Genomic DNA, 27,672 nt, shown 5'->3' on the forward strand with positions numbered 1-27,672 from the left:
TAGTCAGAACAGGCAGAGTGGTCAGGCAGGCGGGTTCGGAGTCAGGATAGGCAAGGGTCAAAACAGGAGGACTAGAAACAAACAGAGACTGGGAAAAATAGGAGCAAGGAAGAATGATGGTTGACTATGAAAACAAGACGAACTGGCACAGGGAGACAGGAAAAACGGGGATATATACACCAGGGATAATAAGTGACACCTGGGGAGGGGGTGGAGACAATCACAAGGACAGGTGAACCAGATCAGGGTGTGACAAGGCCTAATTAATCTAAATGAAGATCTAATCTTACTATGGGGCCATAGCAGATTGGTCTGTTACTAGAATACTAAAAGTAATATAAATGGCCTCAAACGGCTCAACATTTGATTTTACTACATTGTAACTGGGCAGGTTTATAGTTCTCATAATGACAACGGCTACAAGGATAACATTGTATATTTTTTTAATCAGCTCACTTATATAACTATTTTCATGTGCATATCTATTTTACATGTTTGAAGATGAAATATTGCAATTTTTTAACATAATTCCTCTTATCATAGCCTATGCTAAACCCATTTCACTTATAGGCTATCTAAAAATGAAGATAGGCCTATTGATAATATTGAGACTGTGATTTTAATCCTCTTTGTATCTGCATGTTTTAGGCAGCTTCTCAGAGTAGGAGTGCTGATTTCCCCTTTACAATTTTTAAATTGTGATCTAAAAGGCTAAACTGATCGTGGATCAGCACTCTTAGTTAGGGACTTCAGTTGAGTATGGCGATCAAGACCAAAAAAGAAAAAGTAGACTAAAAACATTCCAATCCCCATTAAAATGCAGCAGCTATTTAGGGTATTGGTTGAATGGCTTGCTGTAGGACCATGGAGCATCGCTCTGTCAGCCTGCCTGCCTTTCTCTCACTTTAAGAAAGCAGAGAGCAGAGACAGTGCCAGGCAGTTTGCTTTGCAGGTCAGCCATTTAGGCAGTTCGCAGACTACTTTGAATTTGATATCTGGATTTGAACTCTACCTTGAAAGCCTCACACCTAGCATCCAATAGACTAAAGGAAGATTGTCACGCCCTGGTCGAAATATATTGTGTTTATTCTTCATTTATTCGGTCAGGCCAGGGTGTGACATGGGTTATTGTGGTGTGTTTTTGTCTTGGGGTTTTGTGGGATGTCTAGCGTTAGTCTATGGCTGTCTGAGGCGGTTCTCAATCAGAGTCAGGTGATTATCGTTGTCTCTGATTGGGAACCATATTTAGGCAGCCATATTCTTTGTGTGTTTCATAGGTGATTGTCCTTAGTGTCCTTGTTCCTGTCTCTGTGTTAGTTTACACGAGTATAGGCTGTTTCGGTTTTCTTTACGTTCTTTGTTTTGTAGTATTTGTATTGATTCGTGTTTACGTTTGTTGATTAAACATGGATCGCAATCTACACGCTGCATTTTGGTCCGACTCTCCTTCACCGCATGAAAACCGTTACAGAATCACCCACCACAAACGGACCAAGCAGCGTGTCAACAGGCAGGAGCCACAGGAGAAGCAACAAAGGCAGCAACAGCGGCGCAATGAGGATTGGACACCCCAGCCCTCCGGTGGCAGCTCCCCGCACCAGGCTTCCTGTGCGTGTCCTCGGCCCAGTACCACCAGTGCCAGCACCACGCATCAGACCTACTGTGCGCCTCGCCTGTTCAGCGCAGCCAGAGCCTTCCTCCTCTCCTGCGCTGCTGGAGTCTCCCGCCTGTTCAGCGCAGCCAGAGCCTTCCTCCTCTCCTGCGCTGCTGGAGTCTCCCGTCTGTTTAGCGCAGCCAGAGCCTTCCTCCTCTCCTGCGCTGCCAGAGCCTCCCGCATGTTCAGCGCTATCGGAGCCTTTCTCCTCTCCAGTGCTGACGGAGTCTCCCGCCTGTTTAGCGCAGCCAGAGCTGTCAGTCTGCAAGGAGCTGTCAGTCTGCAAGGAGCTGTCAGTCTGCATGGAGCTGCCAGTCTGCATGGAGCAGCCAGAGCTGTCAGTCTACATGGAGCAGCCAGAGCTGTCCATCTACATGGAGCAGCCAGAGCTGTCCGTCTACATGGAGCAGCCAGAACTGTCAGTCTTCATGGAACAGCCGGAGCTGCCAGTCTGCACGGAGCTGTCAGTCTGCATGGAGCTGTCAGTCTGCAAGGAGCTGTCAGTCTGCAAGGAGCTGTCAGTCTGCAAGGAGCTGTCAGTCTGCATGGAGCTGCCAGTCTGCATGGAGCAGCCAGAACTGTCAGTCTGCAAGAAGCCGCCAGAGCTGTCAGTCTACATGGAGCAGCCAGAGCCGCCAGTCAGCATGGAGCAGCCAGATCTGCCAGTCAGCCAGACGCTTCCAGATCCGCCAGTCAGCCAGACTCTTCCAGATCCGCCAGTCAGCCAGACTCTTCCAGATCCGCCAGTCAGCCAGACTCTTCCAGATCCGCCAGTCAGCCAGACTCTTCCAGATCTGCCAGTCAGCCAGACTCTTCCAGATCTGCCAGTCAGCCAGACTCTTCCAGATCTGCCAGTCAGCCAGACTCTTCCAGAACTGCTAGTCAACCAGACTCTTCCAGATCCGCCATTCAACCAGACTCTTCCATATTCGCCAGTCAACCAGACTCTTCCAGATCCGCCAGCCAGCCAGGATTTGCCGGAGCCAACTACCTGCCTGAGCTTCCTCTCAGTGCTGGGCTTCCTCTCAGTGCTGGGCTTCCTCTCAGTCCCGAGCTTCCCCTCAGTGTTGAACTGCCCCTGTCCCGAGCTGCCCCTCAGTCCCGAGCTGCCCCTCAGTCCCGAGCTGCCCCTCTGTCCCGAGCTGCCCCTCTGTCCCGAGCTGCCCCTCAGTCCCGAGCTGCCCCTCTGTCCCGAGCTGACCCTCTGTCCCGAGCTGACCCTCTGTCCCAAGCTGACCCTCTGTCCCGAGCTGCCCCTATGTCCCGAGCTGACCCTCAGTCCAGTGGGGTTCTGGGTGAGGACTACTAGGCCATGGTCGGCGGCGAAGGTGGACTATCCTAGGACGCGAGGAGGGGGGACTAAGACATTTATAGAGTGGGTTCCACGTCCCGCGCCGGAGCCGGAGCCGCCACCATGGATAGACGCCCATCCGGACCCTCCCTATTGTTTTGATGAGCGTCCGGGAGTCCGCACCTTAGGGGGGCGGGTTCTGTCACGCCCTGGTTGAAATATATCATGTTTATTCTTCATTTATTCGGTCAAGCCAGGGTGTGACATGGGTTATTGTGGTGTGTTTTTGTCTTGGGGTTTTGTGGGATGTCTAGCGTTAGTCTATGGCTGCCTGAGGCGGTTCTCAATCAGAGTCAGGTGATTATCGTTGTCTCTGATTGGGAACCATATTTAGGCAGCCATATTCTTTGTGTGTTTCGTGGGTGATTGTCCTTAGTGTCCTTGTTCCTGTCTCTGTGTTAGTTTACACTAGTATAGGCTGTTTCGGTTTTCTTTACGTTCTTTGTTTTGTAGTATTTGTATTGATTCGTGTTTACGTTTGTTGATTAAACATGGATCGCAATCTACACGCTGCATTTTGGTCCGACTGCCACCGCATGAAAACCGTTACAAAGATAAGCTTCTCCGAAACTAAATGTAATTAAATTTGTCAAAATTAACTATATGATTACTTGTGCCTATGCATAAATAAATACAATCATTGAAAATACTACACCAGAGAACATGATTTGGCAGAGAGGAGCATTAGCTTCATTAAAAAAAAATAGCAGTGGATTGTTTTAAGCATGCAATTTGAGGCGTGCTTGCGGCAAATAACCTACCCAGTAGTGTAAGGTACTTAAAAATAGTTTAAAGTACCACTTAAGTCATTTTTTGGGGGTATCTGTATTTTACTTTACTATTTATATTTTTGACTACTTTTACTTTTACTTCACTACATTCCTAAGCAAAATAGTGTACTTTTTAATCCATACATTTTCCCTGTCACCCAAAAGTACTCGTTACATTTGAATGCTGAGCAGGACAGGAAAATGGTCCAATTCACACACTTATCAAGAGAACATCCCTGGTCATCCATCCTGCCTCTGATCTGATGACTGTGTTGCCCCTGGCTATCCATAAGTAAGTAATATATATATTGTGCCTTGAGGTATGCTTAATATAAGGAATTTGAAATGAATAATACTTCTACTTCTTCTTTTGATACTTTGATATGTTAGTGATTACATGTACTTTTGATACTTAAGTATATTTAAAAACGAATACCTTTAGATTTATACTCAAGTAGTATTTTACTGAGTGACTTTCACTTGAGTCATTTCTATTAAGGTATCTTTACTTTTATGACAATTTGGTTGTTTTTCCACTACTGAGCCCAACAAGTAGCTAATTATTGCGTTGCAGTGGTCAGTGAAAAGCAGTTAAATACTGTAGGTCTAGGTCTATCGCAATATTTCAAATTACAATCGTAGGAAAAACAGTTTAGAAATCAAATGGCTATTGATAAAAAAAAGAAGACAAATAAAATACTCTAATCTGTTTCTAGTTATCAGAATTCTTAACTCCCAATTGAGAAAACAGTAGCCTATCATATTGGCACCAGAGGAGTCCAGCCGCCATATCCCGGTGAATGCAAACATATTCACGGTATTCATCATCACTATCTTCCTCAGTTGTTTTAGGAAACGACTCCGACAGGTAGTTGTGTCCTGTCGTCAATGCTTCGGTCGTGGGATTATATAGTTGGATGCAGTTTTAATGGCAACCGTAGAGTGTCAGGAGAGCTCATTGGCTCTGAGCCATAAAATGGACTAGGCCTGCATGAAAGGCCTTGTTTACTAGGCTACTCCCAAAATGACATTATTGTGGCACATTCCAACGTTAAAGTCCTTATTAGTAGTCATTTTTTTTATTTTTCTTTAGGCTACAATACCTTGACAGGTCATAAACTAGGACTAAAAGGCTTAAATGTCTGCAGCTATTCTAAGCAATCACTTATTTCAAACAGCAATGTCAGATTTGGTTTCAGTGTGTCGCAAGACATGTTTTTCCAGGGTGCTTCAGAAAATCTGAAGTGTCCATTTGATGTTTAATATTTCTTTATTATTTTTTAAATTACCTTTCAAATTACAATACAATAACAAACAAAAAAACATAAGACATCACTACACATGCACATATTTCTCCAAAGAAACATAAAATAACATTAAAATAAACAAAATAAACAAAAACAAGAAATGTTTTAAAGTTTCAAATGTTAAAGTACCTCAAATAATATAAAATCAGGTCAGGGGTTGCAGTTGTATAAAACTATGATAGAGTTGTAAGACTACACAGTTATTTTTTTGTTATTGACTAATTCTAGAGATTATATATATATATTTGAAATATATTGCATTTGAGGACAGATTAAAAATATTTGTTTTTGTGTATGTACATTTTAACAGAGAGAAATGAACGACTAATTCCGTAGTTTTGTTTTCATTTGAATAATAACATATTACATATACATGGGTCTTATTAATGGAAAAAATAAAGATTAATTCACAGTCATTTGATGGCCATTTAATGTGTGCTATGAGGTGAGGCCAATAGAAAACCTCACTTCAGTTCAGAACATCTGGTGCCAGGGATTTCCATTGGTGGCTAAAATATTATGTAAGGGACCCTTTACAGACTAAATACTCAATGAGCACGCTATAAAAAAAACATGCAAAATCAAGGCAAAGTGTCACAATGTTAGTGTAGGCGTAAACTTTGTCTATTGCAATGGCCATTTATATTATATTGGATTTATAGGCCTATTTCAGACGTAGTTATGTTAGTCTTGGTTTTGTATAATTGCGGGCTATTCTCTGGGTGCTGAAATTTGTGAACTGCTTGTGATAAAAACACAATTTCATGTGACGTTGGAGCTCCAGTCCGCCCACACTAGTGACGCTCAACTCCATTTTAAATCACCGAGTTGAGTTTAGTCGGCTATCGTTAAGTAGGCCTACAATACGACCTGATATTAGTATTGTCTGCAGACCTACAATATCACAATAGTGATAAGGAAATGAAAACCACACACTCACCAGAGCGGTCTCCTAATCCCAAGCATTCATTCGCTTTTGTATTGCGGTGTGAAATTGCCCACAAAGCCTGCCACGGTTCTCCTGAAATTGAAAATAACCTAATTTAAACCAACCACGATGACAATATGCATTGATCTATTGGTGACGTTATAGGCCTACTGGTCATGTCCAGTCAATATAAAACTATTAACGTCTTATTACACATGTATGTTACGATTGAGTTTTGGAGCATGTAGGGTTCATTTGCAACTAGGCCTACAAAACTATTGCAAAACACAAAAGTATGACATTGCTTCATTTAAATTGTCTACGGCCTTAGTGTGATAAATAGAAGACGTGTATTGCTAATCAAGGTATATGACTACAAGTCGACAGATGTGATTACAAAGAAGCGCTGCACCATGGTGGGTGATACGCCTAGACCAGGTTCACAGTATCTAATCGCCTGCATATGGGAAACATTATTAGGCTACGCCGAGCTGCATTGTGAAGGGGCTTCGTGTTGATAAATCCGACACTCCGCAAACCGCCATGTAACACCGACGAGGAAAGAGCCCGATGTTGTCTCCCTTTCCTCCGCTCTTATTTGGCATCTATTCAAATTTAGGTCAGGGGTGAGAAAGCCCAACGTCACAAGCTTGCAACATGGCGTCCCGAAGGCTGTGAGATGAGCAAGAGGGTGTTACATTGAGAACGATTCTACCGATGTAAAAAGGTATCTACGCGTTATTTATCTTTTTCTCCGATGCGTGGGATAGCATGCTAGTGCAGGTTTATTGTCGGTTGTGAACGGATTGATTGCGCAAAGGGGTGTGAATCGCAAATGATCTTCGCTGTGGTGGCTTTCTATCGCGTGCCAACAAAAAGGGCTTTGCTTATGGTGCCTATACTGGCTCTACCAGCTTGGCAAGATGTCAGCTTCCTTTTTGTCTGCATGAACATCTTTTAAAACCCGCTGTCGATCACAGCATGAATTTTCTACAGTTGTTGGTTTTGTAGATACGATAACATTGTTTACATTTATGTTATTTCGCAATGTTGGTTGCACCCGATGATAGCCTGCCACTGTTTAATGCTTGGGTAAACTAGCTGGCAACCTGAAAGAAAGGAGGGATCTCAATGCAATTAGTTTAGCTTGCGCACTACGATTCTCCCTCATCTTTAAAAACATTTGTTATTTCGATTGTACATGCCATTTTATAGGCATTGGATTTCTTATGGGAATGCCTTTTTCATATTTGGACTTCGAGGCTATGTTGATCACAACACATTTTATGGATGCAATTATTTGATTAAGGTAGGCTTCAGTACACATTCATGGTCACGTTCATTTCCTAAATCGTACAATATCGAATTTGGTGGCATATTTTTATTTTGACGAGCTTTTCTCATTCCTGTTTACATTGTACATTTTATGTAGGCCCATGCCTTACATGATGCTAAACACAGCATTGTTTACCTTATCTATCTTATAGCCCATTTATTGATACAACATTGCACTTTAATTGATGAACGAGAACACATATTACGTTTACTCGCAGTGTTGTCTATATAAATAGGCTACACTAGTGAAGCTTTTATGATGATGTGACGGCTCTACAGCTGCATACATCGACAAGCTTTGTGGCAGTCCGCGAATGTATATCTTTACATTGTAGCCAAGCAGGTTCCGTTGTTTTAACATAGCCAGGCTTATGTTGCATAATGTGTAACCACCCTTTCAGTCAATTAAAAAACAAAACGGGTTGTTTACTTTTTAAATGTTGTTTAATCATAGCCAATGTATCTAGGCTATGCTACCAGTTCTTATGAGATATTTTTGAGTTGTGTAGGCTAATACTTGTGCACCGTGAGCCCTGCCTACTCAGGTGACTTGTGTTGTTAAAGTACCAAGGGGCACGGAGATAATCAATAGCTGGAATGTCAGCTATTGCGTTCTGGTAGCTGTTTTCATTTTAAGCAAACTAAGATTTTGCCTGTCCCATGTAGGCTATACATGGTGTATAGTTGAAACAAGGTATACATGATGTGGTCATGTAAAGCTGCATTTTCTGAACAAAAAAATGCAATGTAGCTGATGAAGAATCTATTCTACAGGCTTGCATGCTGATTCTTCATTGATAGTGAGTGGACAGGAAGTTAGGTCATCTCTCCTGAGTATTATTACTGTGTAGTTATACAGAGGCCCATGAAGTGGCTTTGGTGGGTGGGTGTTGCGTGCACAAACTCCTTTTGACCGGCTACTGCTGCTAGTACTTTCTGTTTTAACTTACCACACACACACACACACACACACACACACACACACACACACACACACACACACACACACACACACACACACACACACACACACACACACACACACACACACACACACACACACACACAGGCAGACAGACAGTGTGTTCTGTGTACATTGTGGTCATGGTTTACAGTGTGGGGGCTATAAGAAGGGGACTTAGGCTATATGTTCTGCTGACATGTTGGCCTGGGACTTATGGATTGTGCTTAGCTGGTGCGTGCAACACTGTATTTGTTCCTGCCTGGGTCGTGTGGTTTGTTCAGTGGCTAAACCTCCTCAGGGAAGGGTTGTTGTTTAAGGAGAGGAAACAGTCCTTGGAATGTTGTGCTGATAGCCTGCAGGGTGTGCAGTCTTTGAAGGCAGGTAAAGGGGAGAGGAATCTGTTAGTGGGACCATAAGAATCTTTACCCTAACATGCCCTCTGTCCATTACTGTGGATATCGCCGCGCTGGTCATGCGGGTGCTTTTTCCAAATCTTGTTGTGTTACAGCCTGAATTTAAATGTATTAAATTGAGATGTTGTGTCACTGGCATACACACAACATCCCACAATGCCAAAGTGGAATTATGTTTTTAGAAATATTTGACAAATTAATTAAAAATGAAATGTCTTGAGTCAATAAGTATTTAACCAATTTTTTATGGTAAAACCTAAATAAATTCAGGGGTAGAAATGAGCTTAACAGGTCACATAATACGTTGCATAGACTCACTCTATGCAACGCAGGACACGCTAGATAATATCTAGTAATATCATCAACCATGTGTAGTTAACTAGTGATTATAATTGTTTTTTATAAGATAAGTTTAATGCTAGCTAGCTAGCTAGCAACTTACCTTGGCTTTACTGCAGTCTCCTTGTGGAGTGCAACGAGCTGACAAGGTGAAAATCTGTCGTTCTGCCCCTGAACAAGGCAGTTAACCCACCATTCCTAGGCCGTCATTGAAACTAAGAATGTGTTCTTAACTGACTTGCCTAGTTAAATAAAAGTATTTAAAAAAATAATATTTTTTTCAAAATCGGCAAATCGGCGCCCAAAAATACAGATTTCCGATTGTTATGAAAATCGGCCATTCCGATTAATCGGTCGACCTCAAGTAGATACCCCAGTATCTCTACTTGCACATTCATCTTCTGCACATCTACCATTCCAGTGTTTAATTGCTATATTGTAATTACTTCGCCACCATGGCCTATTTATTGCCTTAACTCCCGTATCATACCTCATTTGCACTCACTGTATATAGACTTTGTTTTATTTTTCCTACTGTATTGTTGACTGTGTTTTGTTTATTCCATGTGTAACTCTGTGTTGTTGTATGTGTCGAATTGCTATGCTTTATCTTGGCCTGGTCGCAGTTGCAAATGAGAACTTGTTCTCAACTAGCCTACCTGGTTAAATAAAGGTGAAATAAAGACAATTTAAAAAAGTAGATGGGTAAAATGAAAAAAGCAGACGTTGAATACCCCTTTGAGCATGGTGAAGTTATTCAGTACACTTTGGATGGTGTATCAATACACCCAGTAACTACAGAGATACAGGTGTCCTTCCTAACTCAGTTTCCGGAGAGGAAGGAAACCGCTCAGGGATTTCACCATGAGGCCAACGGTGACTTAAAACAGTTACAGAGTTGAATGGCTGCGATAGGAGAAAACTGAGGATGGATCAACAACATTGTAGTTACTCCACAATACTAACCTTATTGACAGAGTGAAAAGAAGGAAGCCTGTACAGAATAAAAATATTCCAAAACATGCATCCTGTTTGCAACAAGGCACTACTAAAGCAGGGTTTCCCAAACTCTGTCCTCGGGACCCCAAGGGGTGCACATTTTTAGTTTTTGTCCTAGCACTACACAGCTAATTCAATAATCAGCTAATCATCAAGCTTTGATTATTTGAATCAGCTGTGGAGTCCTAGGGCAAAAACCCCTTGGGGTCCCGGGGACAGATTTTGGGGAAAACTGCACTAAGGTAAAATACTGCAAAAATGTGGGAAAGCAATTCACGTTTTGTCCTGAATCCATTATGTTTGAATACAATACAATTATTGTCAAATCCCATAAAACATATTGCTGTGTACCACTCTCCATATTTTCAAGCATAGTGGTGGCTGCATCATGTAATGGGTATGTTTGTAATCGTTGAGGACTGGGGAGTTTTTCAGGATAAAAAATAAGTGGAATGGAGCTAAGCACAGGCATAATCCTAGAGTAAAATCTGTTTCAGTCTGCTAGGAGATGAATTCACCTTTCAGCAGGACAATAACCTAAAACACAACGCAAAATCTACACTGGAGTTGTTTACCAGGAAGACAGTGAATGTTCCTGATTGGCCGAGTTAGATGTCGGCGCATGCCTTTTTGAGGCATGAACATTTCTTCCAAACTGATTTTGGGGTCAATCAAGCAGTCACATACCCCCACATCTCAGATCTGGGTCACCCCTCTGTGTGTGTGAGTGTGAGGGAAAAATGGGAGGGGACACGCATATCCTTTATTTTCTCGCTGAACCACGTGGCACGTGGTCTGGGGTTTACGAATAAGCGGTGATGAAATGGATGGGGCTCTTTTCTTTGCCTGCTCCTCCCCGGGCAGGGCTCTGTTTGTGGTGGGCTTCTCTCTATTTGTGTTCATCGTGGCTGACCATATTGGAAACGGGGGCTTAATTGGAGGGGTGTCACCCGGACCAGCGCTTAGGCACTGTAAATGAAGTGATCCCCCCCAGGAGTAAAACACTGAGGTCACTGCACCTGTTCACTAGTATTTATTCTCCCAAATGCTATACAATTCCTCTTAAGGATTTGGATTTTATGAAGGATTTTATAGCCCGTTTACAATAGCCCTCAAATCAAATCAGATTTTATTGGTCGCATACACATATTTAGCAGATGTTATTGTGGGTGTAGCGAAATGCTTGTGTTTCTAGCTCCAACAGTGCACTAGTGTCTAATAATTTACAACAATACACACAAATCTAAAAGTAAAAGAAAGGAATTAAGAAATATATAAATATTAGGATGAGCAATGTCAAGAGTGGCATTGACTACAATACAGTTGAATACAGTATATACATATGAAATGAGTAAACCAGTATGTAAACATTATTAAAGTGACCAGTGTTCCATTATTAAAGTGACCAGGGGTTCTTCTGAACTGAGCTTCAAGGACAAGAAGGAAACTGCTCAGGGATGTCACCATGTGGCCATTGGTGATTTTTAAAACAACTACAGCATTTAATGGCTGTGATAGGAGAAAACTGAGGATGGATCAACAACATTGTAGTGATTTCAGAAATAATGACCTAAATGAAAAGAACAACACAATGTGGAATAAGTCAAGGGGAATGGATGCTTTCTGACAGCACTGAATGTACAGTGCCGTGAAAAAGTATTTGCCCCCTTTCAAATTTAGCATATTCTAGAATAATAGTGAAGACATCCAAACTATACAATAACACATATGGAATCATGTAGTATGAAATAAGTGTAAAACAAATCAAAATCTATTTTATATTTTAGATTCTTCAAATAGCCACCTTTTGACCTGATGACATCTTTCTCTCAACCAGCTTCACCTGGAATGCTTTTCCAACAGGAGTTCCCACATAGGGTTGCACATTTTGGGGAATATTCAGAAGTGGAAACTTTCTGTGGGAATTAACAGGAATATATGGGAATTTATGGAAATATATGCAAATTAATATTAATACCATTTAAATACAGATGTTTTTTGCATTGGATATATTTACCATATCACATGGAGACAGAAACATAAACTTTTTACCTTATCATAAGTAGACATAATTGCAAATTATTAAATCGTTCCAATAGAGAAAAATTGTAGTAACGAATTTAACTGTAATTAAATGAGTTGACGCTTCACACGGGATAGTTTCACTAAACATCAAAAGAAAATTAATATTAAATGATCCCCAATGATCTATCGCATCTCCCAAAAACTTTTTCAACATACATCTGTAAAATGACTGTCTAGAAACTAAAGCTTACTCTCAGGCTTCAATGTCTTCTCCCTGGACCTCCTCAATGTCCACCTCTTGAACATCAGACTCTGAGGCCTCATCTTCACTCTCACTTTCCAACCTTGTTGAGGATGGCTTGTTGTTAGACTCAAAAAGCATCAATTTGCACGGATGTCCACCAATTTTTCAACTCTTGTATTGGTTAGTCTGTTGAGTGGTTTGGTGTGTGTTCCCAAACAAGGATTAGTTGCGCTCTTAGGCAGCTGATATTGGTGAGATTTGGAGGATGATGGAGGCAACAGAGAAAAGAGCCTCAGATCCACAGAGTCCCTTCCAGATATGTTGGCACGACTGCCATCTCCACCCCAAAGCTCTTGCTTGGAAGTGTACTTTGCTAGACTGCCAAGAACCTTGCCCTCATCCAGGCCAAGGTGGTGAGACACAGTGGTGATGACACCATAGGCCTTGTTGATCTCTGCACCAGACAGGATGCTCTTGCCAGCATACTTGGAGTGAACAGTGTTCCATTATTAAAGTGACCAGGGGTTCTTCTGAACTGAGCTGAACTGAGGATGCTCAGCGTGAGGATGCTCATAGGCAGCGGCGTGTATGGGCTTCAGGCAGAAGTCTTCACGCTTTTTGATGTATTTCAGAACTGCAGTTTCCTCTGCTTGGAACAACAGTGAAGTGGACAGAGCAGTACGGATTTCTTATCTTACATCTGCAAGCAGAGTCTGAACATCTGACAGGATGACATTGTCTCCCTCAATCCATGCAATGGCTACTGCTATAGGTTTCAGGAGTTTCAGGCTGCTTACCACTCTCTCCCAAAATACATCATCCAGGAGGATCCTCTTGATGGGGCTGTTCATATCGGCAGACTGTGATATGGACATTTCTTGGAGAGACTCCTTCCCCTCCAGGAGACTGTCAAACATGATGACAACTCCACCCCAACGGGTGTTGCTGGGCAACTTCAATGTCGTGCTCTTATTCTTCTCACCTTGCATGGTGAGGTAGATTGCTGCTATAACTTGATGGCCCTTCACATTCCTAACCATTTCTTTGGCTCTCTTGTAGAGTGTATCCATTGTTTTCAGTGCCATGATGTCCCCGAAGAGCAGATTCAATGCATGAGCAGCACAGCCAATGGGTGTGATGTGAGGGTAGGACTCCTCCACTTTAGACCAAGCAACCTTCATGTTCGCAGCATTGTCTATCACCAGTGAAAATACCTTCTGTGGTCCAGGGTCATTGATGACTGCCTTCAGCTCATCTACAGTGTAGAGACTGGTGTGTCTGTTGTCTCTTGTGTCTGTGCTCTTGTAGAATACTGATTGAGGGATGGAGATGATGTAGTTAATTATTCCTTCCCCACGAACATTCGACCACCCATCAGAGATGATTGCAATACAGTCTGCTTTCTCTATGATTTTCTTGACCTTCACTTGAACTCTGTTGAACTCTGCATCCAGCAAATGAGTAGATAAAGCAAGTCTGGTTGAAGGGGTATATGCTGGGCGAAGAACATTCAGAAATCTCTTCCAATTAGGGCTGGGCGATATATCGAAGTTTTACGATATCAAGTTTATGTTTTAAAATGCCTGTATCGCAGGAATGAAGGTTCTGTTATAGTGTTGTAACATTTTACAAATGCAGCGTCACACTGTCTCTTCTCTGTCAGCCCAATGTCAAATCATGTCCCAATTGCATGCCAACACGTGCACAGAGGTTATCCACCAATCATAACCCTAGACAGCCTTTCACAAATTGTAACCACGGCAGAGAAGTGTAGCGGCGGTAAGAGTTTCACCAAAATGGAAGAGGGAAAGCCAGCTCAAATCAAATTGTATTGGTCACATACACATGGTTAGCAGATGTTAATGCGAGTGTAGCAAAATGCTTGCAGCTCAGCCTCTCTTGAGGATGAAATCACAAACAAAGAGGGCAGCAATGTTTTTTCAGTAATATGGAAGTGGTTTGGGTTTAAGAGGTCTGATGTTCAGCAAACGAATGTCATGTGCAAGATGTGTCGAAAGACAATTGCTACAAAAAGCAGCAGCACAACCAACCTCTTCAATCACCTGCAACTGAAACACGCGGTGGAAAGAGAGGAATGCGTGAGATTACGCAATGCCCGATTCCAGTTGCCCATTCCCAAAATGTCTGCTAAAAGACTAACTACCATAGCCGCATCCTTTTCAAACGTAATCCCTTATGACAAGAAAAGTTTGAGGTGGAAGGAGATAATGGATGCAGTGACCTATTACATAGCGAAAGATATGGTCCCAATCTTTACAGTAGAAAAGCCAGGCTTTAAAGAGCTGCTAGGTACAGTTGACCACAAATATCAGCTGCCAAGCCGCAAGTATTTAACGGAGGAAGCCCTGCCGCGATTATACACTGCTACCCACGAAACAGTCGCAGAGAAGCTGGCAAGTGTTTCTTATTTTTCCACCACAGCCAATCTATGGTCGAGCAGAACGGCAGAGCCAGACCTAAGTTTGACAGTCCACTACATAAAGGAAGACTGGGAATTGCAAAATGTCTGCCTCCAGACGTCTTACTTCCCCAATGATCATACGGGTGAAGTAATAGCCCAGGGTCTCAATGACTCTCTGGCATCGTGGAAGATGATTGATAACTGACAGGTGTGCATGACAACTGACAGAGGGAGCAACATGATAAAAGCATTGCGCTTGAACAACTGAATCTGCCTGCAGTGCTTTGGGCACAGCTTCACCTCGCCATTGGTAAGTGTGACATTGGATGAATAAAGTGCCTTCAAAAAAGTTATGTTCAGGCCAGCTGTTGGCTAATGTGTTAGTAGTTGTGTCATTCTGCCAATCCAATAACAAATAACCACAGGCAGTTAAACAGGCAACTAAATTAATACATTTTCAATCAAAATATTCAACAGCTAGTGGTCAAAACATTCCTAAACAATAGAATAGACGTGTGGGTATGTGGTGTGCATTTGTGTTGCACAAATAGGCCTCGAGGCCCTGTATATTTTTTTATTTAATAAAGAAAATTGAATTAAGAATGATGTCGTAGCCTTTTTAAATTTGTTTAGAGTAAAACAAGAAATCGAGATATATATATATCGTGAATTGTCCAAACCCCTAACAATACACATTCCAATACACAAATAGGTGAACCTATTTGCATACACAGCTCGAGCAAGATATTCATCAGCATTTCTCTGACTACTTTCCTCCATGGAGTCAAAAAAACTACTGATTCCAGGAGGACCATGAACTGTTGCTGTCAAAAAGGTGTCTGATTCATCATTTTCACCTCAAATAGAAGTAGAGGGACTTTTGTCAGAGGTTGCTTGTTGTGAGCACTGAGGGAACTCTATGCACTTGGCCAGATGATACTGCAACTTTGTTGCATTCTTCACATATGATTTGGCACAGTATTTTCAAATGTACACAGCTTTTCCATCTACATAAGCTGCAGTGAAATATCTCCACACATCAGATAGTGCCCGTGGCATTTTCCTGTAAAGATTAGAAAAAATGAGTAAAAATAAACCAAATACAATTCCATGTACAGATACATAGTTAAGCAGTTAGATTAAACACCTCCTTTGTATAATAAATGTTTTAAAATGAAACATGTATGGAAACAGGTGAATTAACACTCCTCAGTTAGCAGGCTCAAGCAAGCTAAAACTCACATGGTAGCAAAAATTGTTAACAAGTTAGAAATGATTTGTACTAGAGGTCGACCGATTAATCGGAATGGCCAATTAATTAGGGCCGATTTCAAGTTTTCATAACAATCGGAAATCGGTATTTTTGGACACCAATTTGGCCGATTAAATGTATTTTTATTTTTTATATATATTTTTATACCTTTATTTAACTAGGTAAGTCAGTTAAGAACATATTCTTATTTTCAATGATGGCCAAGGAACGGTGGGTTAACTGTCTTGTTCAGGGGCAGAACGACAGATTTTCACCTTCTCAGCTCGGGGGATGTAATCTTGCAACCTTACAGTTAACTAGTCCAGCGCAATAACGACCTGCCTCTCTCTCGTTGCACTCCACAAGGAGACTGCCTGTTATGAGTATGCCAGTAAGCCAAGGTAAAGTTGCTAGCTAGCATTAAACTTATCTTATAAAAACTATCAATCAAAATCACTAGTTAACTACACATGGTTGATGATATTACTAGATATTATCTAGCGTGTCCTGCACTGCATATAATCTGACTGAGCATACAAGTATCTGAGTTTCTGACTGAGCAGTGGTAGGCAGAAGCAGGCGTGTAAACATTAATTCAAACAGCACTTTTGTGCATTTTGACAGCAGCTCTGCGTTGTGTGTCAAGCATTGCGTTATTTATAACTATAAGCCTATCAACTCCCGAGATGACGCTGGTGTAACCGAAGCGAAATGGCTAGCTAGTTTGCGCGCTAATAGCGTTTCAAACGTCACTCACTCTGAGCCTTGGAGTGGCTGTTCCCCTTGCTCTGCATGGGTAACGCTGCTTCGATGGTGGCTGTTGTTGTTGTGTTGCTGGTTCGAGCCCAGGGAGGTTAAAACAGAGGTTTCCGCATGAATGTAAACAATTTCCCAAGATCCAATACAGGGAGAAACATTGCTTGAACAATCTTTCTTCTATTTTTAATACTAAGGCATGATTTATTTTTATATAAAAAATAATCTTGGATCTTAGCTTCTTAGTCAGATGAATTGAATCAAAGTAATGCTGAAGTTCACGATTGGCCTGCTGCGCTGAGGTCGCATAGGAATACAAAACAGTGTCATCTGCATAGAGATGAATGCTACAAGAATTAACAGTGTTTTCTATGTCATTAATATATAAAGTGAACAGTAATGGGCCCCAAAATCGAACCCCGAGGAACACTTTTTTGAATCTCAAGAAATTCTGATTTAACCCCATCTATCAAGATGATCTGTGTTCTGTCGCTAAGATAATTCTGAAACCATAAACAGGCTGTATATCCCAGGCCTACTTTTGATAATTTCTTCAGCCAAACAGAATGATCAACAGTGTCGAATGCCTTTGACAGATCAATAAAAAAGGCAGCACAGCTCTTTTTAGCATCCAAGGCATTGACAAGATCATTAACAACTAGCCTGGTTGCTGTGGTAGTACTATGGCCAGGCCTAAACCCCGATTGGTTTATATTAAGAATACAATTATCAGATAAAAAGGATTTAATTTGTACATTAACCAAGGAATCAAGAATTTTAGCTAAACAAGGTAGCCTTGAAATGGGGTGATAGTTGTCCAGATCATTAGTATCCCCCCTTATGCAGTGGCAGCACATATGCAGATCTACATGCTTTTGGAATACTTCCTGATAACAACGTTAAATAAAACATGTGGGCTACTGAGCCAGTAATACGGGGTGCTGCACACTTAAGCAGACCAGGATCCAAATGATCAGCCCCTGTGGATTTCTTTTCTCTAATGTTAACAAAGCATCCAGGACTTCTTTATCAGTGAATTTCTGAAAAAGAAAACGCCTGACTAGCATTTTTAGTATCATTCAATAGATTTTCACCATCTACATCCAAACTACTATTTTCAAGAGCTGGCTTTGAAATACATTCAAATATAAAGCCTGCAGAGATAAAATGGTGATTAAATGCATTAATGATATCAATTTCGTCAGTAATAGGGCCAGAATCTAAATAAATTTATTGTGGGAGAGAAGAGGAGATACAACCCTTCAGTGATTTAACAGTTTTCCAAAATTTAGCTGGGTTCCCTGTACATTCAGATAGTGTATTAACATAATAATCTGATTTAGCTTTTTTAACTGGTGTTATACACAGATTTCTCAACCGCCTAAAAGACTGCCAGTCTGGGCCCGAGTCTGTGAATCTAGCTTTGGCCCAGGCAGCATCTCTGTTGAGTGTGATAGCTCTGGACTGAACCAAGGGCAAGACCGATTTTTAATTCTACATTTTTTAAGGGGAGCATGTTTATCTAGAATACGCCCGACTAGTACGCCTAATACAAGTGGTTCAGAGCCAACTCTGGGTCAGGTATAGATGCAATACAATCAATGTCACCAAAATAAAGGTCACAAAAAAAGACCTGTTCATCAAAATGTTAAAAATGTCTCTTGGTGATAAAATGAGATTTGGATATCCGTATATCCCTGACACATGCAATGGGACAGTGGTCACTAATATCCAAAGCAAATACCCCACTCCCAGCATATTTCTCTGGAATATTTGTAAATATGAGGTCAATCAAAGTCGATTTTGTAGGTCCTTTTAAGTTTGGACGAGTGGGCTTGTAATCAGCTGGGTCAAATTTAGATTAGTGCAAAAATAATTTAGATAATCAGCATCCTGCGTTCCCCATGCGAGATTAAAATCTCCAGCGATCAACACCTCTGGGGTACACACTTCTTGGTGGAAGGTGGACGATAGATTCCTAGAACTGTTATTTTTGAGTTTGAACACAACTCAAGACTTAACGCCAACAATTGAAATGGTTTAGGAATGGAAGTAGCCTTTAACATAGATGCAGAAAGAGGACTCTTTGTGTAAATAGCAACACCATCAACTTTGCCTTTCCTATCAGCGCGAAACACATTGTAACCATCCATAACAACGTCAGAGTCCAGGGTTGATCATTTAGCCAGGTCTCAGATACATTAACAATATTAGGGTCTGCTTGAGAGGCAGGTTATCAATTTTAGGTAATAACTATGAATATTAACCTCTTTGGGCTGAGATCCTGCTAACGGGATCGAAATGAAAACAGCCAGTGAAAGTGCAGAATGCCAAATTCAAAACAACATAAATCCCATAATTAAAATTCCTCAAACATAGAATTATTTTACTCAATTTTAAAGATACACTTCTTGTCAATCCAACCACAGTGTCCGATTTCAAAAAGGCTTTACAGCGAAAGCAAACCAATCAATTATGTTAGGTCAGAGCCAAGTCACAGAAAAACACAGCCATTTTTCCAGCCAAAGAGAGGAGTCACAAAAAGCAGAAATATAGATCAAATTAATCACTAACCTTTGATGATGTTCATCAGATGACACTCATAGGACTTCATGTTACACAATACACGTATGATTTGTTCAATAAAGTTCATATTTAATGTAAAAAAAAATCTCAGTTTACATTGGCCGTTGCGTTCAGTAGTTCAAAAACATCCAGTGATTTTGCAGAGAGCCACATCAATTTACAGAAATACTCATAAAAGATACAGCTATTATGCACGGAATTATAGATACACTTCTTCTTAATGCAACCGCTATGTCAGATTTAAAAAAAAATTACTTAAAAAGCACACCATGCAATAATCTGAGTATGGCGCTCAGAGACCCAAACAACCCAAACAGATATCCGCCATGTTGGAGTAAACAGAAGTCAGAGATAGCATTAGAAATATTCACTTACCTTTGATGATCTTCACTCCCAGGTATCCCAGTTCCACAATAAATGTTTGTTTGTTCGATAATGTCCGTCATTTATGTCCAAATACCTCCTTTTGTTAGCACGTACAGTACAGAGTACTTTGAGATTTCAGAACAACAGGATACTCAAAGATTGGATTATACCTATTAGGAAAAGTAACAAAGTAGGAATAGCAATGACATTTCTCTGGTTAGTACCACTAGGCATGTCACCACTTTCAGATAAAACATGGGAACTCTCACAGTGACCAAAGAGTAGATGGTAAAAACTGACTTACATGTAATGCTAATATTGTCCTTATATCAATTTAGTTGACCAACAACCTTTCCAATGTTTCATGACAACAGTCAGGAGCCATTTTCACCCAGGTGAATTCAGTCTTCCACAAAGTAGCCAGGCCTACTCCAGAAAGAGTCCAAATTGTTGACGAAGGACATGCCCAAGTCCTTTGTCAGACACATTAACCACTGGTCTAGACCAAAGACGGCTAAAACACTGCAAAATTCTGAGCATTCTCCAAGAGTTGTAAGAAATTGTCTCTTAGCTTTACAGATTTCACACGCATAATATCATTAGACCTAATAAACAACACAACTGTTTTCAGAGCAGGATTCTGTTTCTTGATGGTGGGCATGACTTCTAATAAATCCAATACCCTAGCTCCAGGAAAACAATGTGTATAGGTATTTCGGACTTCCACCGAACTAACCATGGTGATTCCCCTAATAATGGTTGATGGTTGCTGTCCATTTTGTACCAGAGCCCTCAGCCAACCTTAGCCCCACTAAGGGCTCCTCCAACTCGCCTCCCACAAATGAAAGGAATAGCAGAGCTCACTGTAGACCCTGGTGAAGCAGAACCCACCCTAGTCCCCGGCGATGCCATCACAATGTTGGCTGATAACGAAGGAACCTCCGACGCTCCATGAGAAGATGGGTCCGGGACATCAGGCTCCAGAAAAGCGAAGCTATTCGATTTCAGTAGCCCATTCATGAAACCCGTCACCACAGAGGGTTCAGAAAGTGGAGGACGCCTCCCTCAACTTCCGCGATGATCGGCAACGTATCTCCCTGTCCAGCCAGCCAGGAGAGGATCATCCCGCGATTCAGCAACAAAGGTCCCTCCGACTCCATTTTCCGTCGGTGAGCGATCACTTCCGAGCAGCGGCCAGTCCACTGAAGATAACCTGCCCGAAGGCGAGACTCCAATCATCCCAGCGTGAAGCACAGCCCTCAGAGTGGAGGAAAATAAGAAATTAGCAGGTCTTGGCTTTCCCAGTGGCCTGTGCATATCAGCTATTTGTATTCCCAGCATAGCGACTTCTTCTCTTTAGCCCTCCGTGAGCAGGCAATTGATGCACTGAAAGCCAGGATGTTCGACTTCATCCCGGAACAAGGCAAAGTATATACAGCTCCTGCAGCGTTGATAGTGCAATGAGTCCTCCATCTTACTATACAATTAAACCAATAACCTATTTAATGAAAACTACTTCAAAAAATCAACGAACCGAGTGAAGGCAGTACACTGTTCTGTTGCGTGCTCTGATAACGCCATCAATGATGAGCCTGGTTAGGGAGTGTGTTAGGGAGGGTGCATGCGACTGCCTGTTAGCAACCACAGTTAATTGGCCTCCATATACAGTGCCTTGTGAAAGTATTCGGCCCCCTTGAACTTTGCGACCTTTTGCCACATTTCAGGCTTCACAAACATAAAGATATAAAACTGTATTTTTTTGTGAAGAATCAACAACAAGTGGGACACAATCATGAAGTGGAACGACATTTATTGGATATTTCAAACTTTTTTAACAAATCAAAAACTGAAAAACTGGGCGTGCAAAATTATTCAGCCGCCTTAAGTTAATACTTTGTAGCGCCACCTTTTGCTGCGATTACAGCTGTAAGTCGCTTGGGGTATGTCTCTATCAGTTTTGCACATCGAAAGACTGACATTATTTCCCATTCCTCCTTGCAAAACAGCTCGAGCTCAGTGAGGTTGGATGGAGAGAATTTGTGAACAGCAGTTTTCAGTTCTTTCCACAGATTCTCGATTGGATTCAGGTCTGGACTTTGACTTGGCCATTCTAACACCTGGATATGTTTATTTTTGAACCATTCCATTGTAGATTTTGCTTTATGTTTTGGATCTTGTCTTGTTGGAAGACAAATCTCCGTCCCAGTCTCAGGTCTTTTGCAGACTCCATCAGGTTTTCTTCCAGAATGGTCCTGTATTTGGCTCCATCCATCTTCCCATCAATTTTAACCATCTTCCCTGTCCCTGCTGAAGAAAAGCAGGCCCAATCCATGATTCTGCCACCACCATGTTTGACAGTGGAGATGGTGTGTTCAGGGTGATGAGCTGTGTTGCTTTTACGCCAAACATAACGTTTTGCATTGTTGCCAAAAAGTTCAATTTTGGATTCATCTGACCAGAGCACCTTCTTCCACATGTTTGGTGTGTCTCCCAGGTGGCTTGTGGCAAACTTTAAACAACACTTTTTATGGATCACTTTAAGAAATGGCTTTCTTCTTGCCACTCTTCCATATATGCCAGATTTGTGCAATGTACGACTGATTGTTGTCCTATGGACAGAGTCTCCCACCTCAGCTGTAGATCTCTGCAGTTCATCCAGTGATCATGGGCCTCTTGGCTGCATCTCTGATCAGTCTTCTCCTTGTATGAGCTGAAAGTTTAGAGGGACGGCCAGGTCTTGGTAGATTTGCAGTGGTCTGATACTCCTTCCATTTCGATATTATCGCTTGCACAGTGCTCCTTGGGATGTTTAAAGCTTGGGAAATCTTTTTGTATCCAAATCCGGCTTTAAACTTTTTCACAACAGTATCTCGGACCTGCCTGGTGTGTTGCTTGTTCTTCATGATGCTCTCTGCGCTTTTAACGGACCTCTGCAGGTGCATTTATACGGAGACTTGATTACACACATGTGGATTGTATTTATCATCATTAGTCATTTAGGTCAACATTGGATCATTCAGAGATCCTCACTGAACTTCTGGAGAGAGTTTGCTGCACTGAAAGTAAAGGGGCTGAATAATTTTGCACGCCCAATTTTTCAGTTTTTGATTTGTTAAAAAAGTTTGAAATATCCAATAAATGTTGTTCCACTTCATGATTGTGTCCCACTTGTTGTTGATTCTTCACAAAAAAATAGTTTTATATCTTTATGTTTGAAGCCTGAAATGTGGCAAAAGGTCGCAAAGTTCAAGGGGGCCGAATACTTTTGCAAGGCACTGTAACTCTTACAGAATTTCCACATGGACAGGGATGTTGGAAATTTAATCAAAGCCTATTGGATGACAATTTGTTCTTAACTAAGACAAAATAATTTATTATTGACTTTTTTTTTGCCCAACATAGGTACAGCAGATCCCCTCATTTTATGGGACACATTTAAATGTGCTTTTGGAGGCCATTCAATACAATACTCATTAAAACAAAAGCAGTTTAGGTCAAAAGAGACTAATAAAGGAAATCGAGGAAGTAGCGGCGCAGGTAGATGGTAATGGAAACTATGTTAGAATATTTGCCCACATTTACTTTTCCTCAGCCAACAAGACGAGTAACAAACAGCAAAATCACTAGCCTATTTGAATCTACTATCCCCCTATTCTATTGCTCAGCTTGTTGTTCTGGATAAGCCTATTCCAAACGGACTCTGGGGCGGTTGTGGGATGATATATCCCAAATTCATACAACCATTATGCTTAGGCTATATCCAAAAAACATTAAAAACCAACGAGGCTTATGTAAATCAAATCAAGTCAAATTTATTTATATAGCCCTTCGTACATCAGCTGATATCTCAAAGTGCTGTACAGAAACCCAGCCTAAAACCCCAAACAGCAAGCAATGCAGGTGTAGAAACACGGTGGTTAGGAGATGTTCCAAGATGTTCAAATGTTCATAAATGACCAGCATGGTCGAATAATAATAAGGTAGAACAGTTGAAACTGGAGCAGCAGCACGGCCAGGTGGACTGGGGACAGCAAGGAGTCATCATGTCAGGTAGTCCTGGGGCATGGTCCTAGGGCTCAGGTCCTCCGAGAGAGAGAAGGAGAGAATTAGAGAACGCACACTTAGATTCACACAGGACACCGAATTGGACAGGAGAAGTACTCCAGATATAACAAACTGACCCCAGCCCCCGACACATAAACTACTGCAGCATAAATACTGGAGGCTGAGACAGGAGGGGTCAGGAGACACAGTGGCCCCACCCGAAAACACCCCCGGACAGGGCCAAACAGGAAGGATATAACCCCACCCACTTTGCCAAAGCACAGCCCCCACACCACTAGAGGGATATCTTCAACCACCAACTTACCATCCTGAGACAAAGCTGAGTATAGCCCGCAAAGATCTCCGCCATGGCACAACCCAAGGGGGGGTGCCAACCCAGACAGGATGACCACATCAGTGAATCAACCCACTCAGGTGACGCACCCCTTCCAGGGACGGCATGAGAGAGCCCCAGTAAGCCAGTGACTCAGCCCCTGTAATAGGGTTAGAGGCAGAGAATCCCAGTGGAAAGAGGGGAACCGGCCAGGCAGAGACAGCAAGGGTGGTTCGTTGCTCCAGAGCCTTTCCGTTCACCTTCCCACTCCTGGGCCAGACTACACTCAATCATATGACCCACTGAAGAGATGAGTCTTCAGTAAAGACTTAAAGGTTGAGACCGAGTTTGCGTCTCTGACATGGGTAGGCAGACCATTCCATAAAAATGGAGCTCTATAGGAGAAAGACCTGGCTCCAGCTGTTTGCTTAGAAGTTCTAGGGACAATTAGGAGGCCTGCGTCTTGTGACCGTAGCGTACGTGTAGGTATGTACGGCAGGACCAAATCAGAGAGATAGGTAGGAGCAAGCCCATGTAATGCTTTGTAGGTTAGCAGTAAAACCTTGAAATCAGCCCTTGCTTTGACAGGAAGCCAGTGTAGGGAGGCTAGCACTGGAGTAATATGATCAAATTTTTGGGTTCTACTCAGGATTCTAGCAGCCGTATTTAGCACTACTGAAGTTTATTTAGTGCTTTATCCGTGTAGCCGGAAAGTAGAGCATTGCAGTAGTCTAACCTAGAAGTGACAAAAGCATGGATGAATTTTTCTGCATCATTTTTGGACAGAAAGTTTCTGATTTTTGCAATGTTACGTAGATGGAAAAAAGCTGTCATTGAAATCGTCTTGATATGTTCTTCAAAAGAGAGATCAGGGTCCAGAGTAACGCCGAGGTCCTTCACAGTTTTATTTGAGACGACTGTACAACCATTAAGATTAATTGTCAGATTCAACAGAAGATCTCTTTGTTTCTTGGGACCTAGAACAAGCATCTCTGTTTTGTCCGAGTTTAAAAGTAGAAAGTTTGCAGCCATCCACTTCCTTATGTCTGAAACACATGCTTCTAGCAAGGGCAATTTTGGGGCTTCACCATGTTTCATTGAAATGTACAGCTGTGTGTCATCCGCATAGCAGTGAAAGTTAACATTATGTTTTCGAATAACATCCCCAAGAGGTAAAATATATAGTGAAAACAATAGTAGTCCTAAAACGGAACCTTGAGGAACACCGAAATTTACAGTTGATTTGTCAGAGGACAAACCATTCACAGAGACAAACTGATATCTTTCCGACAGATAAGATCTAAACCAGGCCAGAACTTGTCCGTGTAGACCAATTTGGGTTTCCAATCTCTCCAAAAGAATGTGGTGATCGATGGTATCAAAAGCAGCACTAAAGTCTAGGAGCACGAGGACAGATGCAGAGCCTCGGTCCGATGCCATTAAAATGTCATTTACCACCTTCACAAGTGCCGTCTCAGTGCTATGATGGGGTCTAAAACCAGACTGAAGCATTTCGTATACATTGTTTGTCTTCAGGAAGGCAGTGAGTTGCTGCGCAACAGCCTTTTCTAAGATTTTTGAGAAGAATGGAAGATTCGATATAGGCCGATAGTTTTTTATATTTTCTGGGTCAAGGTTTGGCTTTTTCAAGAGAGGCTTTATTACTGCCACTTTTAGTGAGTTTGGTACACATCCGGTGGATAGAGAGCCGTTTATTATGTTCAACATAGGAGGACCAAGCACAGGAAGCAGCTCTTTCAGTAGTTTAGTTGGAATAGGGTCCAGTATGCAGCAGATCAGAACGTTTAGCATAAAATATTGGTCAACTATTATTTCTTTACATTATAAGTGAAGCAATGTGCACAAGGCAGGAGGCTATGTGCATAATGTAATTAGCATTTCATCTGACAGAATGTTAGTTAGAAATTTTTAAAAAGGGGAGATCTAAATTTGCAACAACGAGCATGGGTTACTAATATGACTAATATGGCTACTGGACAATGAAAGAAATTCGATTTGAAAACCTCTTTCTAAAATAGTTGCCTGCACCTTTGGTTGGACTTTGAAGCCAGATAAGACATGCCCCATAATAAACTACATATACAAAAGTATGTGGACACCCCTTCAAATTAGTGGATTCAGATATTTCAGCCACACCCGTTGCTGACAGGTGTATCAAATTGATGCCACCTTTCAAAACAAGTCAGTTCGTCAAATTACTGCCCTGCAAGAGCTTTACTTAACTGTAAGTGCTGTTTTTGCGCAGTGGAAACGTCTAGGAACAACAACGGCTCAGCTGCGAAGTGGTAATACACGCGAAAGATCACAGAACGGGAACGGCAAGTGCTGAAGCGTGTGGTGCGTAAAAATAGTCTGTCCTCAGTTGCAACACTCACTAATGAGTTCCAAACTGCCTCTGGAAGCATCGTCAGCACAATAACTGTTCGTTGGGAGCTTTATGAAATGGGTTTCCATGGACAAGCAGCCACACACAAGCCTAAGATCACCATGCGCAATGCCAAGTGTCGGCTGGAGTGGTGTCAAGCTCACCGCCATTGAAGTGGAAACGCGTTCTCTGGAGTGATGAATCACACTTTACCATCTGTCTGTCTGACAAACAAATCTGGGTTTGGCGGATGCCAGGAGAACGCTACTTGCCCGAATGCATAGTGCCAACTGCAAAGTTTTGAGGAGGAGGAATAATGGTCTGGGGCTGTTTTTCATGGTTCGGGCTAAGCCCCTTAGTTCCAGTGAAGGGAAATCTTAACGTTACAGCATACAATGACATTCTAGACGATTCTGTGCCTACGTCTTTTTGGCAACAGTTTGGCGAAGGCCCTTTCCTGTTTCAGCATGACAATGCCCCCGTGCACAAAGTGAGGTCCCTACATAAACGGTTTGTCAAGATTAGTGTGGAAGAACTTGACTGGCCTGCACAGAGCCCTGACCTCAACCCCATCGAACACCTTTGGGATGAATTGGAATGCTGACTGTGAGCCAGGCCTAATCTCCCAACTTCAGTGCCCGACCTCACTAATGCTCTTGTGACTGAATGGAAGCAAGTCCCCACAGGGGTAGACCAACTCCATATTAATTCCCATGATTTTATTTATTAGATGTTCGACAAGCAGGTGTCCACATACTTTTGTTCATATAGTGTATGTAGTAAAACTTTCAGGTTTCAAACAATTAAGTATGTTTAGCCCCTTTTTCATGATATCCAATTGGTAGTTACAGTCTTGTCCCATCGCTGCAACTCCCGTACGGCCTCGATAGAGGCAATGCGACATGACCCCGCCAAGCCGCACTGCTTCTTGTCACACTGCTCGCTTAACCCGGAAGCCAGCCGCACCAGTAGTCAGCATGCATGCCCGCGGCCAGTCGCAAGGTGTCGCTAGAGCACAATGGGACAAGGACATCCCGGCCGGCCAAACCCTCCCTTAACCCGGATAACTCTAGGGCAATTGTGCACCACCTCATGGGTCTCCTGGTTGCGGCTGGCTGTGACACAGCCTAGGATAGAACCAGGGGCCTGTAGTGATGCCTCTAGCACTGTGATACAGTGCCTTAGACCGCTGAGCCA

The 27,672-nt window shown here is 42.1% G+C and overlaps 1 protein-coding gene across 2 annotated transcripts in view; it reads left to right on the forward strand.

Annotated features, from left to right (window-relative positions):
- Positions 1–6,655: 6,655 nt before the first annotated feature.
- The window catches only part of LOC135545766 (hypermethylated in cancer 2 protein-like), a 54,186-nt gene continuing 33,169 nt past the window's right edge, over positions 6,656–27,672 (forward strand). The window contains exon 1 of one of the 2 annotated variants that reach the window (XM_064973617.1): positions 6,656–6,737. The gene's annotated coding sequence lies outside the window, so the exon portion shown is untranslated. Of the gene's footprint in view, positions 6,738–6,895; positions 7,320–27,672 lie in introns of those variants that run through there. The other variant, XM_064973627.1, reaches the window with a different exon arrangement.

Source organism: Oncorhynchus masou, chromosome 1, assembly GCF_036934945.1.
Source record: "Oncorhynchus masou masou isolate Uvic2021 chromosome 1, UVic_Omas_1.1, whole genome shotgun sequence".
Taxonomy (NCBI): Eukaryota; Metazoa; Chordata; class Actinopteri; order Salmoniformes; family Salmonidae; genus Oncorhynchus; species Oncorhynchus masou.